We start from the raw sequence: 12,322 nt of genomic DNA on the forward strand, positions 1-12,322 counted from the left end.
GTTTTGGGTTTCAGACGTGAGGTGAGAGGATGGAAGGGTAGGAGGCTGTGGAGAGAGGAGGAGGGTGGCAGACATTACATTTCCTTCAATCATTCACTCATTCCTTTAGCCATTCTTTCAATAAATATTGATTGACTGCTTCCTATATGCCAGGAAAGGTGCTACATGCTGGACATGCTCCTTCTTATTTAATCAGCACAACTTTAGAAGGGAGATATAATTTTTAGGCTCCTCTTATAGAAGAAACTAAGGTTCAAGTAGGTTAATGCAGCCAGTAGATGACTGAGTTGGGATTTCGATCGGTCTCCCTGACTCCAAAGCTGATGCTTTTAATCCTGCTTCCTCCAGTGCCTGAGCCTATCTCTCATTCTCTTCTTTTCCCTTATATGAATGATCTTATAACTTGAGGGAATGATATGAGGGAACCTAGATATCATTCATATGAAGAACAGGAAGTTCACAGGGGAAGAGACTTGCCCAAGGTCACACAGCAAGGAAAGGCAGAACAGAGTCCCTCTCCCTTTCTCTGCTTCTCCTTCCTATGTTCTTCCTGGGTCTTAGAAGTTTGGGTGGGTTTGTGGCATCTGTGTATGGGGCAAGGGGCAGGGTTGGACAATTTTTATTTCTTCCCCGTCTGACTTGCCTGGTGATAATTTCAAGTAGATAAACTAGAATTGGATCTCAGAAGACCCCTTTAGCCCTCCCTCCTTCTCCACACTCATAGTCTCCATGAAATCAGCTTTTTGAATTCTGGGCAGATGGGAGGTGATGGGGAAGGTGCCAACCCCCTGGGCCTAATACTCCATATCTGTTTTTAGCCTGGGAGAGGAAAAACTGTGAGGAAGGGGAGAGAGATAGGGGATTGCCTGGAGGTTACAAAGGACCAGAGGAAAGAAAGGGAAAAAGAAGAAACAAGGACAGGAAATTTCAGTGGCTTTGGACATCAATAGAGCCATATGCAAATGAAATGCAAATGAAACACAAATGATCTCTCCCTGCCTCCCTTACCCTCATCCTCTCTCAACAGCTGGAGGGCTTTTTTAGGGAGCAGCCAAAGCCTTACTGCAGGATGCTATGGTCTTAAAACTGTGATCAACTTTGATCCCTACCCAGGTCCTCTTGGTCCTCCAGGTGTGACATCTGAGCCTCTCGGGTGCAACTCTAGCAAGTCACTAGCTCCCTGGTCCCCATTTCTAGAAATCTCTAGGAATCAAGCTTCGCCTTTCAGACATGTCGCTGAATGGGCTATAGCCCTGGAGAAGGTGATCAGGGGAGGGAGGACCCTCCACCAGCCCTGTTTCTCACCTCAGCAAGGAAACATGGCCTTCTTGGCCGCAGGCCCTGCTGCTCACTCTCATTTCCTGTCATGTCAGCTGGATTGAGTTATCAGGGCTGGAAGAAGGGTGGAGAACAACGCATCCTGGAAGGCCACCAAGCAACAAGTCCTTTCTAGTTCCTGCTGTCTGCCAGATGGACTGTAGGGCCCAGAGCATGAGGTGTGTGATGGGGGTCGGCCCTCTGCCTTAGAGTACCCACAGAGAATGATTCCAAGTTCAGGCTTCTCAAAAGGGCTGATGGAAAGAAGGTAGAGGCCAGGAAGAACTCCTAGTCCTCTTTTAAAATCACACATCAGAGTCCATCTTATGTCACCATTGCAGGGGGTGGGGTGGGGGGCAGAGAGGGTTAGTGTCAGGGTGATAAAGTGAGAAGTGCTCTGGGAACCAGGATAAAGCAACTGTTTCTGGGGATTAGACTGGATACAAAGCTATTCCCTGCCCTGATATTCCTAATGCTGAGCTCTTAACCCTGGACGTCCTACCCCATCCACTATCCAGCCTTCACTCACATCTAAGGGGGTTACACAGAAACTCATTGCCCATTTTGCACTTGAAAGTTCTGAGTAATAGATAATAGTAATATGTCTTTAATTTTAAAACACCATAACAACTCTGTGTTCCAATGAATTTTTTGATCTTCGGGCCAGCAATGGGTCTGGCCACTCTAATTGCACCTTCAGCAGAGCTATGTCTCCGTCAGGCCTTTCCTGGCTCTCCCCGCCTACCTCAGACTAGGTCAACTTCCCGGCTCACCTCCATGCTCAGGGCAAGTCTAAGCCCAACACTCCCTCTTGTGGTGATGCGGGGGTGTGACCCAGACTTGATCATCTCCACCTCCAAGGCTCTGGAGAGGTTTCACCACCGTCCTGCAGTGAGTGCCTGTCTATGGCTGGGGAAACCACAGGTGAGGGCCTCAGTTCCAGGCAAGGAGGAGACACTGAATTTTAGCATCAGAGTGCTGTTAGGTCTTGTAGTCCATGTTTCCCATCATTGAACCTCAGCTGGAGTCAGCCGGCATCAGCCCTGTCAACACAGTGACAGGAGTCCTGGCCTTGTTGGTCTGTCTGTCCTATTGCTGGACAGCTCTGCTGCTTAAAATGGCCTACCTCCCACACTGCCCTCTGGAGCTTCTGAACTACATGACAATCCTACACCCCCGTATTTTGGAGGTCAGTAGTCATTTGTCCATTCATCCATTTAGAGCATGTATTGAGTACCCACTGGAGCTATGCATTGGGCTAGGAGCTGGAAGTGGAACGGGAAACCAGACACTGTCCCTGCCTCAGGAAGATTATAGTCTGGTGATGCTTGCAGACCAATGAATAAGCAAGTCCCTCATACTGTGTCATGAGCTCTAACAGGGAAATAGAGAGTATTATGGGGGCCTGCTGTGGGGCATGCTGTACTTGAATCTGGCCATGTCCCTCAAGAAAGGCTTCTTAGAGGAAGGGATATCTAAGCAGAGATTACCAGCAAGGACAAAGGAGGTGAGAGTGGGCTTAAGCTGTACAAGCAAAAGGAGGGTGTGTGGAACACTGGGGGCTTTCAAGCAGTACAGGCTGGCCAGATCACAAGAGGTGGAAAAATACAGAGTGAGGATGATGATATTTGTATAGGGAGAGGCCTTGGCTGGGTAGGTGGAGGGCTCTGGTAAGAAGTTTCACTGTGAAGGAACAGGGACAAACAGAGCAAAGGTACAGAGGGACTTGGGTTTGAGGTGTTTTTTGTTTTGTTTTTTAGATGGGAAAGATTTAAATACTCTCAGGGCTGATGGTAAGGAGGCAGGAAAGAGAGAAGAGGAAAAGAAGAGACAATTTCTCTAGAGAGGAGGGGAGAGGGGCTAGGATTCAGAACCCTGAGGTCAGGGTCAGGGAAGAAGGGACACCTCCTCCACCACTATGACAGCAGGGAATCCTGAAAGGCAGGTGTGGATGGAGGTTGGATAGAGATGTTTCTGCTTCCTGTAATGGAGCTGGGGAGGGAGCCATGAGTGCAGTGTCACTTCATCTTCCCTCTCTCTACTTAGGAACCAGAACATTCTCCCAGCATGACACAGGAGCCAGAGCCAAGACAGAGCTGATTACCTCACAGGATGTGGGTACTAAACCCCCCCACAAAAGGCCCCGCAGGCCTAGGTCCTGAGGTAGCTTATGACCTGCCTTCTTTCTCTTGCTCACTGGAAGCCCCCTGAGGTCAGGACTTTCTCCCAGAGAGATGGGCACTGAGCCCCTGCTAAGGGAGACAGTACTTTACACCTCACTTTGGCCCTCTTCCTTCAACTGTCCATTCTTCTGAGTCCCCAGCTGGGACTGCTATTGTTGTCAATCACAGTCTCTGCAGGAAAACAGAACCAACTTGACTTGGAATACCCTTAATGAAACTATTGCTTATTTAGTGAGGTGCCAGCCGAGCCAAGGGAACCAGAGAGTAATGACACTGAAAAGCTAGGGCTGAAGAGGCAAGAGGAGAAATAGTGTTCCAGGAGCCCACGGAGGTCTGGAGCCTCGGGAGAAGGAAGCCAGTGCCAGAGGCGTGGAACTAGGGAGCAAGAACCAGGGAATGCATATCTTGAACTCTCTGTCATCCTGACCTCAGATCTCTGGTGTGTCTTACTGGCCAAGCCTAAGGTGAGGGAGCCCAGGTGGTGCCGATCCAGAGGTTGGTGTCCATGGGCACAGAGCAGGGCAGGGGAGGGTAGAGAATGAGGTAGGGGTGGGGGGTAAGTGGGGAACAACCAACATGGCCATTACCTGACTATAGTCATTAGCTGATATATGAGAATAAACCCTAGAATGATTTAATGTTTTTCACAGTCAAAATAGCACTTTATGAAAATGTCAAGTGATGGCAGGGGTGATGGTTAATTTTATGCGTTAGCTTGGCTAGGCTATGGAGCCCAGTTTGCTCTAATACTAGTCTAGATGTTGCTGTGAAGGTATTTCATAGATGTGATTAACATCTACAGTCAGTTGACTTGAAGTAAAGGAGATTACCTTTGACAACATGGATGGGCTTCATCCAACCAGTTGAAGGCCTTAAGAGCAAAAACTAAGATTTCCTGAAAGAGAAGGAATTCTGCCTCAAGACTGTAACAATGGGTTCTGGTCAAAATGGTAGAGTAGGTAAATGCTGTGCCTGTCTCCTCCCATGACCACAGTAAAATTACAACTAAATTATAGAACAGTCAACCTGGAGAACCATCTGAAGACTAGCTGAACAGAAGTCCTATAACTAAGGACATAAAGAAGAAGCCATGTGGAGACTGGTAGGAGGGGCAGAGACACAAACGGGCTGGTCCCTCACCCATGTGTGGTGGTTGAGAAACAGGAGGCATAGCTCAGAAGTCCCCCCTGAAGAGCGAGGGGTCCCAGGCCCACACCAGGCTTCTCATCCCAGAGGACCAGTGCTGGGGAAAGAAGCCCTCATAACATCTGGCTGTGAAAAACAGTGGAAATTCTGTCCACCTGAGTGACACAGAAGGCTGCAGGAAACCCAGGCTTTCCTCTTAAAGAGCCCGTGCACAGACTCATTCACTTGCAAGCACGCACCCTGAGCTCTGGGGAAAGGATAGCAGCTCAAGAGATGCCAGAGACATACAGGGAGAGACTGAATTGAGTGGCATCAAGGTGAGGGCTGGAAAGACAACTGTGTTGAGCCCTTCTCCTGTGCAACTAGAGAGCAGATGCCACCTTTCCTGTATTGAGCCCTTTTCCAACATGGCCAAATCTGAATTTTCATTGGCCTTGTGAAATCCACTGTCTCCATCCCCTTGACTCCCTGGGACACTGTCTCATCCAACTCCCACATTGCTGGAGACTTTATCAGCAGCTGGTGGGCAGCCAGTGTTGGCCCATGCTGCAGACATTCTTGGACAACTCTTAGGAGTCCACAGGCCCCAGGTGGGCAGCAGCTAGGCTCAGTGTGCTCTGAGCATTTTGAATGGCTCCAGGCTCAGCATTGGTGCCAATTCTGAATCTGCACTAACCTGGTTAACACCATTTGGCCCTGCAGACTCCCTGAGACCCTGCCTCAACCAATTTGAGTAACGTCCAAGGTTCTTTTAGTGGCGGAATCTTACAGGCAGCCAGCAAGTGGTGGCAGGCCTCAGGGTGTCCTGGGCCTTCTACTGAGCTGCCCCAGGCCTGGTACTGGTGCTGGTCTGTCTGGGTTCCCAGTGTGGCATCACCCACATGCCTCCAGGTCCAGCAGCAGCAGCTATCAACCTCAAATCTATTTTTTAGCTCCTACCAGGTAGCCCTGGGTTAATTATAGGCAGTGTCTGAATTTGGCCTGCATTAGAGACCCTTCCAAGAGGCCCCAGAACCAAAACACTCAGTGGCTGGTTTTACACCACAACAGAGCACCGCCTGCTTAGCCCCACAAGTGACACACTCAGAGGGTGGTCTCTGTAGGAACCAGAGTCTTCTGGGCTGAATCCCTCTTCATGGGGTCAGCACCTGCACTGCAGCACATGCACTGTGGTCATGGCCAATCCTCACAGCCCATAAGCCTCTCCCACTCACTGATATGCCATCAGAAATCAAGGCTCAACTATAAGAGGAGGGCAAACACAATGCATACAAGAGACACTCCTGGAGCATCCAACTGAGGTGACCAGGGAGACTGCACCTCTGCACCCCACAGGGCACCTACTACATAAGGCCACCCTGCCAAGACTGGGAGATGTAGCAGATCAACCTAATACATAGTAAACACAGAGAGGCAGCCAAAATGAGAGAACAAAGAAACATGTCTCAATTAAAAGAACAGGAGAAAACAGCCAGAAAAAAACCTAAACAAAATGGAGGCAAGCAATCTACCAGATATGGAGTTCAAAGAACTGGTTATAAGGATGATCAAGAAACTTGGTAAGAACTTCAACAAAGAGATAGTAAACAAAAAAAGGATACAGAAACCATAAAAAAGAACCAGTCAGAAGTGAACAATACAATAACTGAAATGAAGAATACATGAAAAAGAATCAACAGCAGATTAGATAAAGTAGCGGATAAAGTCAGTGATTTGGCAGACAAGGTAGCAGAAAATACCCAATCAGAACAGCAAAAAGGAAAAAGAATTTAAAAACTGGGGACAGTTTAAGAGACCTTGGGGACAACATCAAGCATACCAACATTCACCTCATAGGGGGACCAGAAGGAGAAGAGAGACCGCAAAAGATTGAGAAACCATTTGAAGAAATAATGACTGAAAACTTCCTGAGCCTGGTGAAGGAAATAGACATGCAAGTCCCGGAAGTGCAGAGTCACAGACAAGATGAACACAAAGAGGCCTACACCAAGACACTTCATAATTAAAACAATAAAGGTGAAAGACAAAGAAAAGATCTTCAAAGCAACAAGAGAAAGACAGTTCCTTACCTACAAGGGAGCTCCCATAAGACTCAGCTGATTTCTCAACAAAAACTTTGCAGGCAAGAAAAGATTGGCATGAATTATTCAAAGTGATGAAAAGCAAGGACCTAAAGCCAAGACTACTCTACCCAGCAAGGCTATCATTTAAAATTGAAGGAGAGATAAAGAGCATCCTAAACAAGAAAAAGTTAAAGGAGTTCATCACCACCAAACCAGTATTACAAGAAGTGTTAAAAGGACTTCTTTAAGATGAAGAGGGGGGGAAAAAAAGAACATAAATACAGAGAGTGCCAAAAAAATGTATACACATTTTAAGAAGGGAAAAAACTATTAAAATTGTAATACTCAATATATAATGATAACAAAAGATGAATACAAGTCACAACTGACTTCTGCAATTACAAGAGATGCTCAAAGTGGTTACCATCAGTGTCCTGACACTTCTGATTATGGTGAACTATTGCTTGGGCAATGCTGACAAAAGTGTCCACTTGTATACATTTTTTTTGGCATCCCCAGTATGAATAATGAACTGGCAATAACTATGCACCTATCAATAATCACATTAAATGCTCTAATCAAATGGCATAGGATAGCTGAATGGAAAAGGAAACTAGACCTATACATATGCTGTCTATATGAGACCCACTTCAGATTTAGAAAGACAAACACAGGCTGAAAGTAAAGGAATGGAAAAAAGATATTTCATGTGAATGAAAATGAAGAAAAAAACAAACTAGGGTAGCAATACTTACATCATACAAAATAGACTTTAAAACAAAGGCTATGATAAGAGACAAAGAAGGGCAGTTTATAATGATAAAGAGATCAATCCAACAAGAGGATATAACTCATCCTTGTTAACATTTTATGCACCCAACATAGTAGTACTTAAATACATAAAACAAAATTAACTGATGTAAAGGGGAGATTGACAGTAATACAATCATACTAGGGGGCTTTAACACCCCATTAACATGAATGAATAGATCTTCCAGACAGAACAATAATAAGAAAACACCAGCTTTAAATAACACATTAGACCAGATGGATTTCATTGATATTTTTATAGAATTTCACCCCAAAGCAGCAGAATATACATTATTTTTGGGTGCACATGAAATATTTCCCACATGTTAGGCCATAAAGCAAATCTCAATAAATTTAAGAAGACTGAAATTATATCAAGCACCTTCTCTGATCACAATGGTATAAAATTAGAAATCAATTACAAAAACAAAAACAAAACCTCAAAGACACGAATACATGGCGGCTTAATAACATGCTACTAAACAATGAATGACTTAACAATGAATTCAAGGAAGACATCAAAAATACCTTGTGACAAATGAAAATGAAAACACAGTGACCCAAAATCTATGGGACACAGCAAAAACCATCCTAAGAAGGAAATTCATAGCAATACAGGCCTACCTCAAGAAAGAAGAAAAATCTCAAACAATCTAACCTTACACCTAAAGGAACTAGAAAAAGAAAAAAAAACATAGCCCAAAGTGAGTAGAAGGAAGAAAATAATAAAGATCAGAGTGGAAATCAATGACATAGAGTTCAATAAAACAACACAAAAGATCAATGAAACCAACAGCTGGTTATTTAAAAAAATAAACAAAATTGACAAACTCTTAATCAGACTCATCAAGAAAAAATGAGAGAGGACCCAAATAAACAAAGTCAGAAAAGAAAGAGAAGTGACAACACCACAGAAATACAAAGAATTATAAGAAAATACTATAAACAATCATATGCCAAAAAACTGGACAATCTGGAGAAAATGGATGAATTCCTAGAAACATACAACCTTTCTGAAACAGAAAATATGAACAGGCCAATTACTACTAACAAAATCAAAACAGTAATAAAAAATAAACTACCAACCAAAAAAGGATCTTAATCAATGGTTTCACAGGTGAATTTTACCAAACATTCAAAGAAGAATTAACATCTATCCTTCTCAAACTATTCCAAAAGATTCAAGAGGTGGGGAGGCTCCCAACCTCATTTTATGAGGCCACTATTACCCTGATTTCAAAACCAGACAAAGACATTATAAAAATAGAAAATTAGTCTGCTTTCCATGACAAACATAGATGCAAAAAATTTCAACAAAATATTAGCAAACCAAATTCAGTAATACATGAAATAGATCATATATCATGATCAAATGGGATTTATTCCTGGATGCAAGGTGGAATCAATATCCACAAATAAATTAATGTGATTCACCACACAAACAAAATGGACAAAAACCATATAATCATATCAGTAGATGCAGAAAAGGCACTTGACAAAATCAGCATCCATTTATGATAAAAACTCTCAGCAAAGTGGGAAGACAGGGAACATAGTTCAAGATAATCAAGGCCATATATGACAAACCCATGGCTAACACCATACTCAACAGTGAAAAGCTAAAAGCATTTTCCTTAAGATCAGGAACAAGACAATATGTCCACTTTCACCATGGTTAGTCAACATAGTATTGGAAGTCCTAGCCACAGCAATCAAACAAGAAAAAGAAATAGGCATCTAAATTGGAAAGGAAGAAGCAAGACTGTCATTATTTGCAGACGACATAATACTATATAGAGAGAACCTGAAAAATGCCACCAAAAACTATTAGAACTGATAAATGAATTCAGTAAAGTAGCAGGATAAAAAACTAATATTCAGAAATTGGTTGCCTTTTTATACACCGATAATGAATTATCAGGAGAAATGAAGAAAACAATCTCATTTTCAATTGCATTAAAAATAATAAAATACTTAGGAATAAATTTAACTAACGAGGTAAAAGACCCATACTCAGGAAATTATAAGACATTAAAGAAGGAATTGAAAAAGATACAAATAAATGGAAGCACATACTGCATTCCTTGATAGGAATAATATCATTAAAATGTCCATAGTACCCAAAGCAATCTGTAGACTTAATGCAATCCCTATCAAAATACCAATGGCATTTTTCACAGAACTAGAACAAATAATTATAAAATGTATATGGAACCACAAAAGACCCCTCATAGCCACAGCAATCTTTAGAAAGAACAAAGTTGGAGGTATTGTGCTACCTGATTTCAAATTATACTACAAGGCTATAGTAATCAAAACAGCATGGTAATGGCATAAAAACAGACACATACATCAATGGAACAGAATAGAGAGCCCAGAAATCCACACCTATATAGTCAATTAATATGATGAAAGAAGCAAGAATATACAATGTGATAAAGATGGGCTACTCAATAAACAGTGTTGGGAAAACTGGACAGATACATACAAAAGAATGACACTTGACCATCTTTTAACACCATATACAAGAATAAACTCAAAATGGATTAAACACTTGAATGTAAGACCTCAAACCATAAAGCTCCTAGAAAAAAACATAGGCAGTAAGCTCTGACATTGCTCTTAGTAATATTTTTTTGGATACATCTCCTTGGGGAAAGTAAACAAAAGGAAAAAATAAACAAATGGGACTACATCAAACTAAAAATTTTGTTCCAGCAAAGGAAACCATCGAAAAAATTAAAAAACAACCTACTGACTGGGAAAAGATATTTGCCAATGATAAGAGAGTAACATCCAAAAATAATAAAGAACTCATGCAATTTAACACCAAAATAACTAAAAATCCAATTAAAAAATGGGCAGAGGACCCAAATAGACATTTCTCCAAAGAGGATCTACATATAGCTGATATACATATGAAAAGATTTTGACATCACTAATCATCATAGAAATGCAAATTAAAACCACAATGAGATATCACCTTACACCTGTCAGAATGGCGATCATCAATAAATAAATAAACAACAAGTTTTGGTGAGGATGTGGAGAAAAGGGAACCCTTGCTTTGGTAGGATTACAAATTGGTGCAGCCACCATGGAAAACAATATGGAGGTTTGTCAAAAAAATTAAAAATAGAACTACCATATGGACCCAGCAGTCTCACTTTGGGATATTTGTTCCCAAAAAATCCAAAACAATAATTTGAAAAGATATATGCACCCCTTATGTTTATTGCAGCATTATATACAATAGCCAAGATATAGAAGCAAGCTAAGTGCCCACTGATAGACAATTGGATAAAGAAGCTGTGGTACATATATACAATGGAATATTACTCGGCCATAAAAAAGGAATGAAATCTTATCATTTGCAACAACATGGAAAGACCTGGAAGGTATTATGCTGAGTGAAATAACTCAAAGAAAGACAAATACCATATGATCTCACTTATATGCGTAGTCTAAGAACAAAATAAACAAACAAACAAAACAGAAATAGGCTCATAGATACAAAGAACAAATTGATGGTTGCTGGATGGATGGGGGTTTGGGGGCCTGGGTGAAAAAGGTGAAGGGATTAAGAAGCACAATTGGTAGTTATGAAATAGGCATGGGAATGTAAAGTACAGCATAGAGAATATAGTCAATAATGTTGCAACAACTATGTATATTGCCAAGTGGGTACTAGACTAATCATGGGGGATCACTTAGTAAATTATATAAATGTCTAACCATTATGCTGTACACCTGAAACTAATATAATAGTGACTGTCAACTGTAATTGAAAAAAAAGTTCAAGAGATAACTGCTGATGAGGGTGTGGAGAAAAGGGAACCTTTGTGCACTCTTGGTGGGAATGTAGACTGGTAGAGCCACTCTGCAAAACAGTATGGTTCCTCAAGAAATTAAAAATAGAACTACCAGAGATCCAACAATTCCACTTCTGAGTATTTATCTGAGGAAAACACAACCACTAAGTCAAAAAGATATATTCATACCTATGTTCATCGTAGCATTAGTTACAATAATCAAGAAATGGAAGCAATCTAAGTGTCCATCAGTAGATGAATAGATAAAGAAAATGTGGTACAGTAAGTCTCCGACTTATGAACGAGTTCGTTCTGGGAGAAGGTTCGTAAGTTGGATTTGTTCCTAAGTCTGACTTGGGTGCATGATTGGCTGCATCTGTGAAAGTTCACAACTCGAATGCTAATAATTCGGGGACTTACTGTATATACATACAATGGAATATATTATTCAGCCACAACAAAGGAGGAAATCATACCATTTGCAACAATATGGGTGGACTTTAAGGGCATTAAGCTAAGTGAAATAAGTCATCCAGAGAAAGATAAATACTGTATAATCTGACTTACATGTGCAATCTAAAAAACAGAAAAAAACAGACTCAAATACAGAGAGAGAACAGAATGGTGGTTGCCAGGGGTAGGAGGTGAAGGGTGAGCAAAATGGGTGAAGGTGGTCAAAAGGTACAAACTTCCAGTTATAAAATAAATACATCATGGAAATGTAAGGTCCAACATGGTGACTATACTTAACAATACTGTACTATATATTTGAAAGTTGCCAGGAGAGTAGATCTTAAAAGTTCTCATCACAAGAAAAAAACTTTGTAACTATGTGGTGATGGATGTTAATGACATTGTGGTGATCATTTCTCAATATATATGGATAGCCAATCACTACACTGTACACCTAAAACTAATATAATGTTATATGTCAATTATATCTCAATTAAAAAAATAGAACTACCATATGATCCAGCAATCCCACTCCTGG

The sequence above is a fragment of the Hipposideros armiger genome, unplaced genomic scaffold (genome assembly GCF_001890085.2).
Source record: "Hipposideros armiger isolate ML-2016 unplaced genomic scaffold, ASM189008v1 scaffold_396, whole genome shotgun sequence".
In the NCBI taxonomy this organism is placed as follows: domain Eukaryota; kingdom Metazoa; phylum Chordata; class Mammalia; order Chiroptera; family Hipposideridae; genus Hipposideros; species Hipposideros armiger.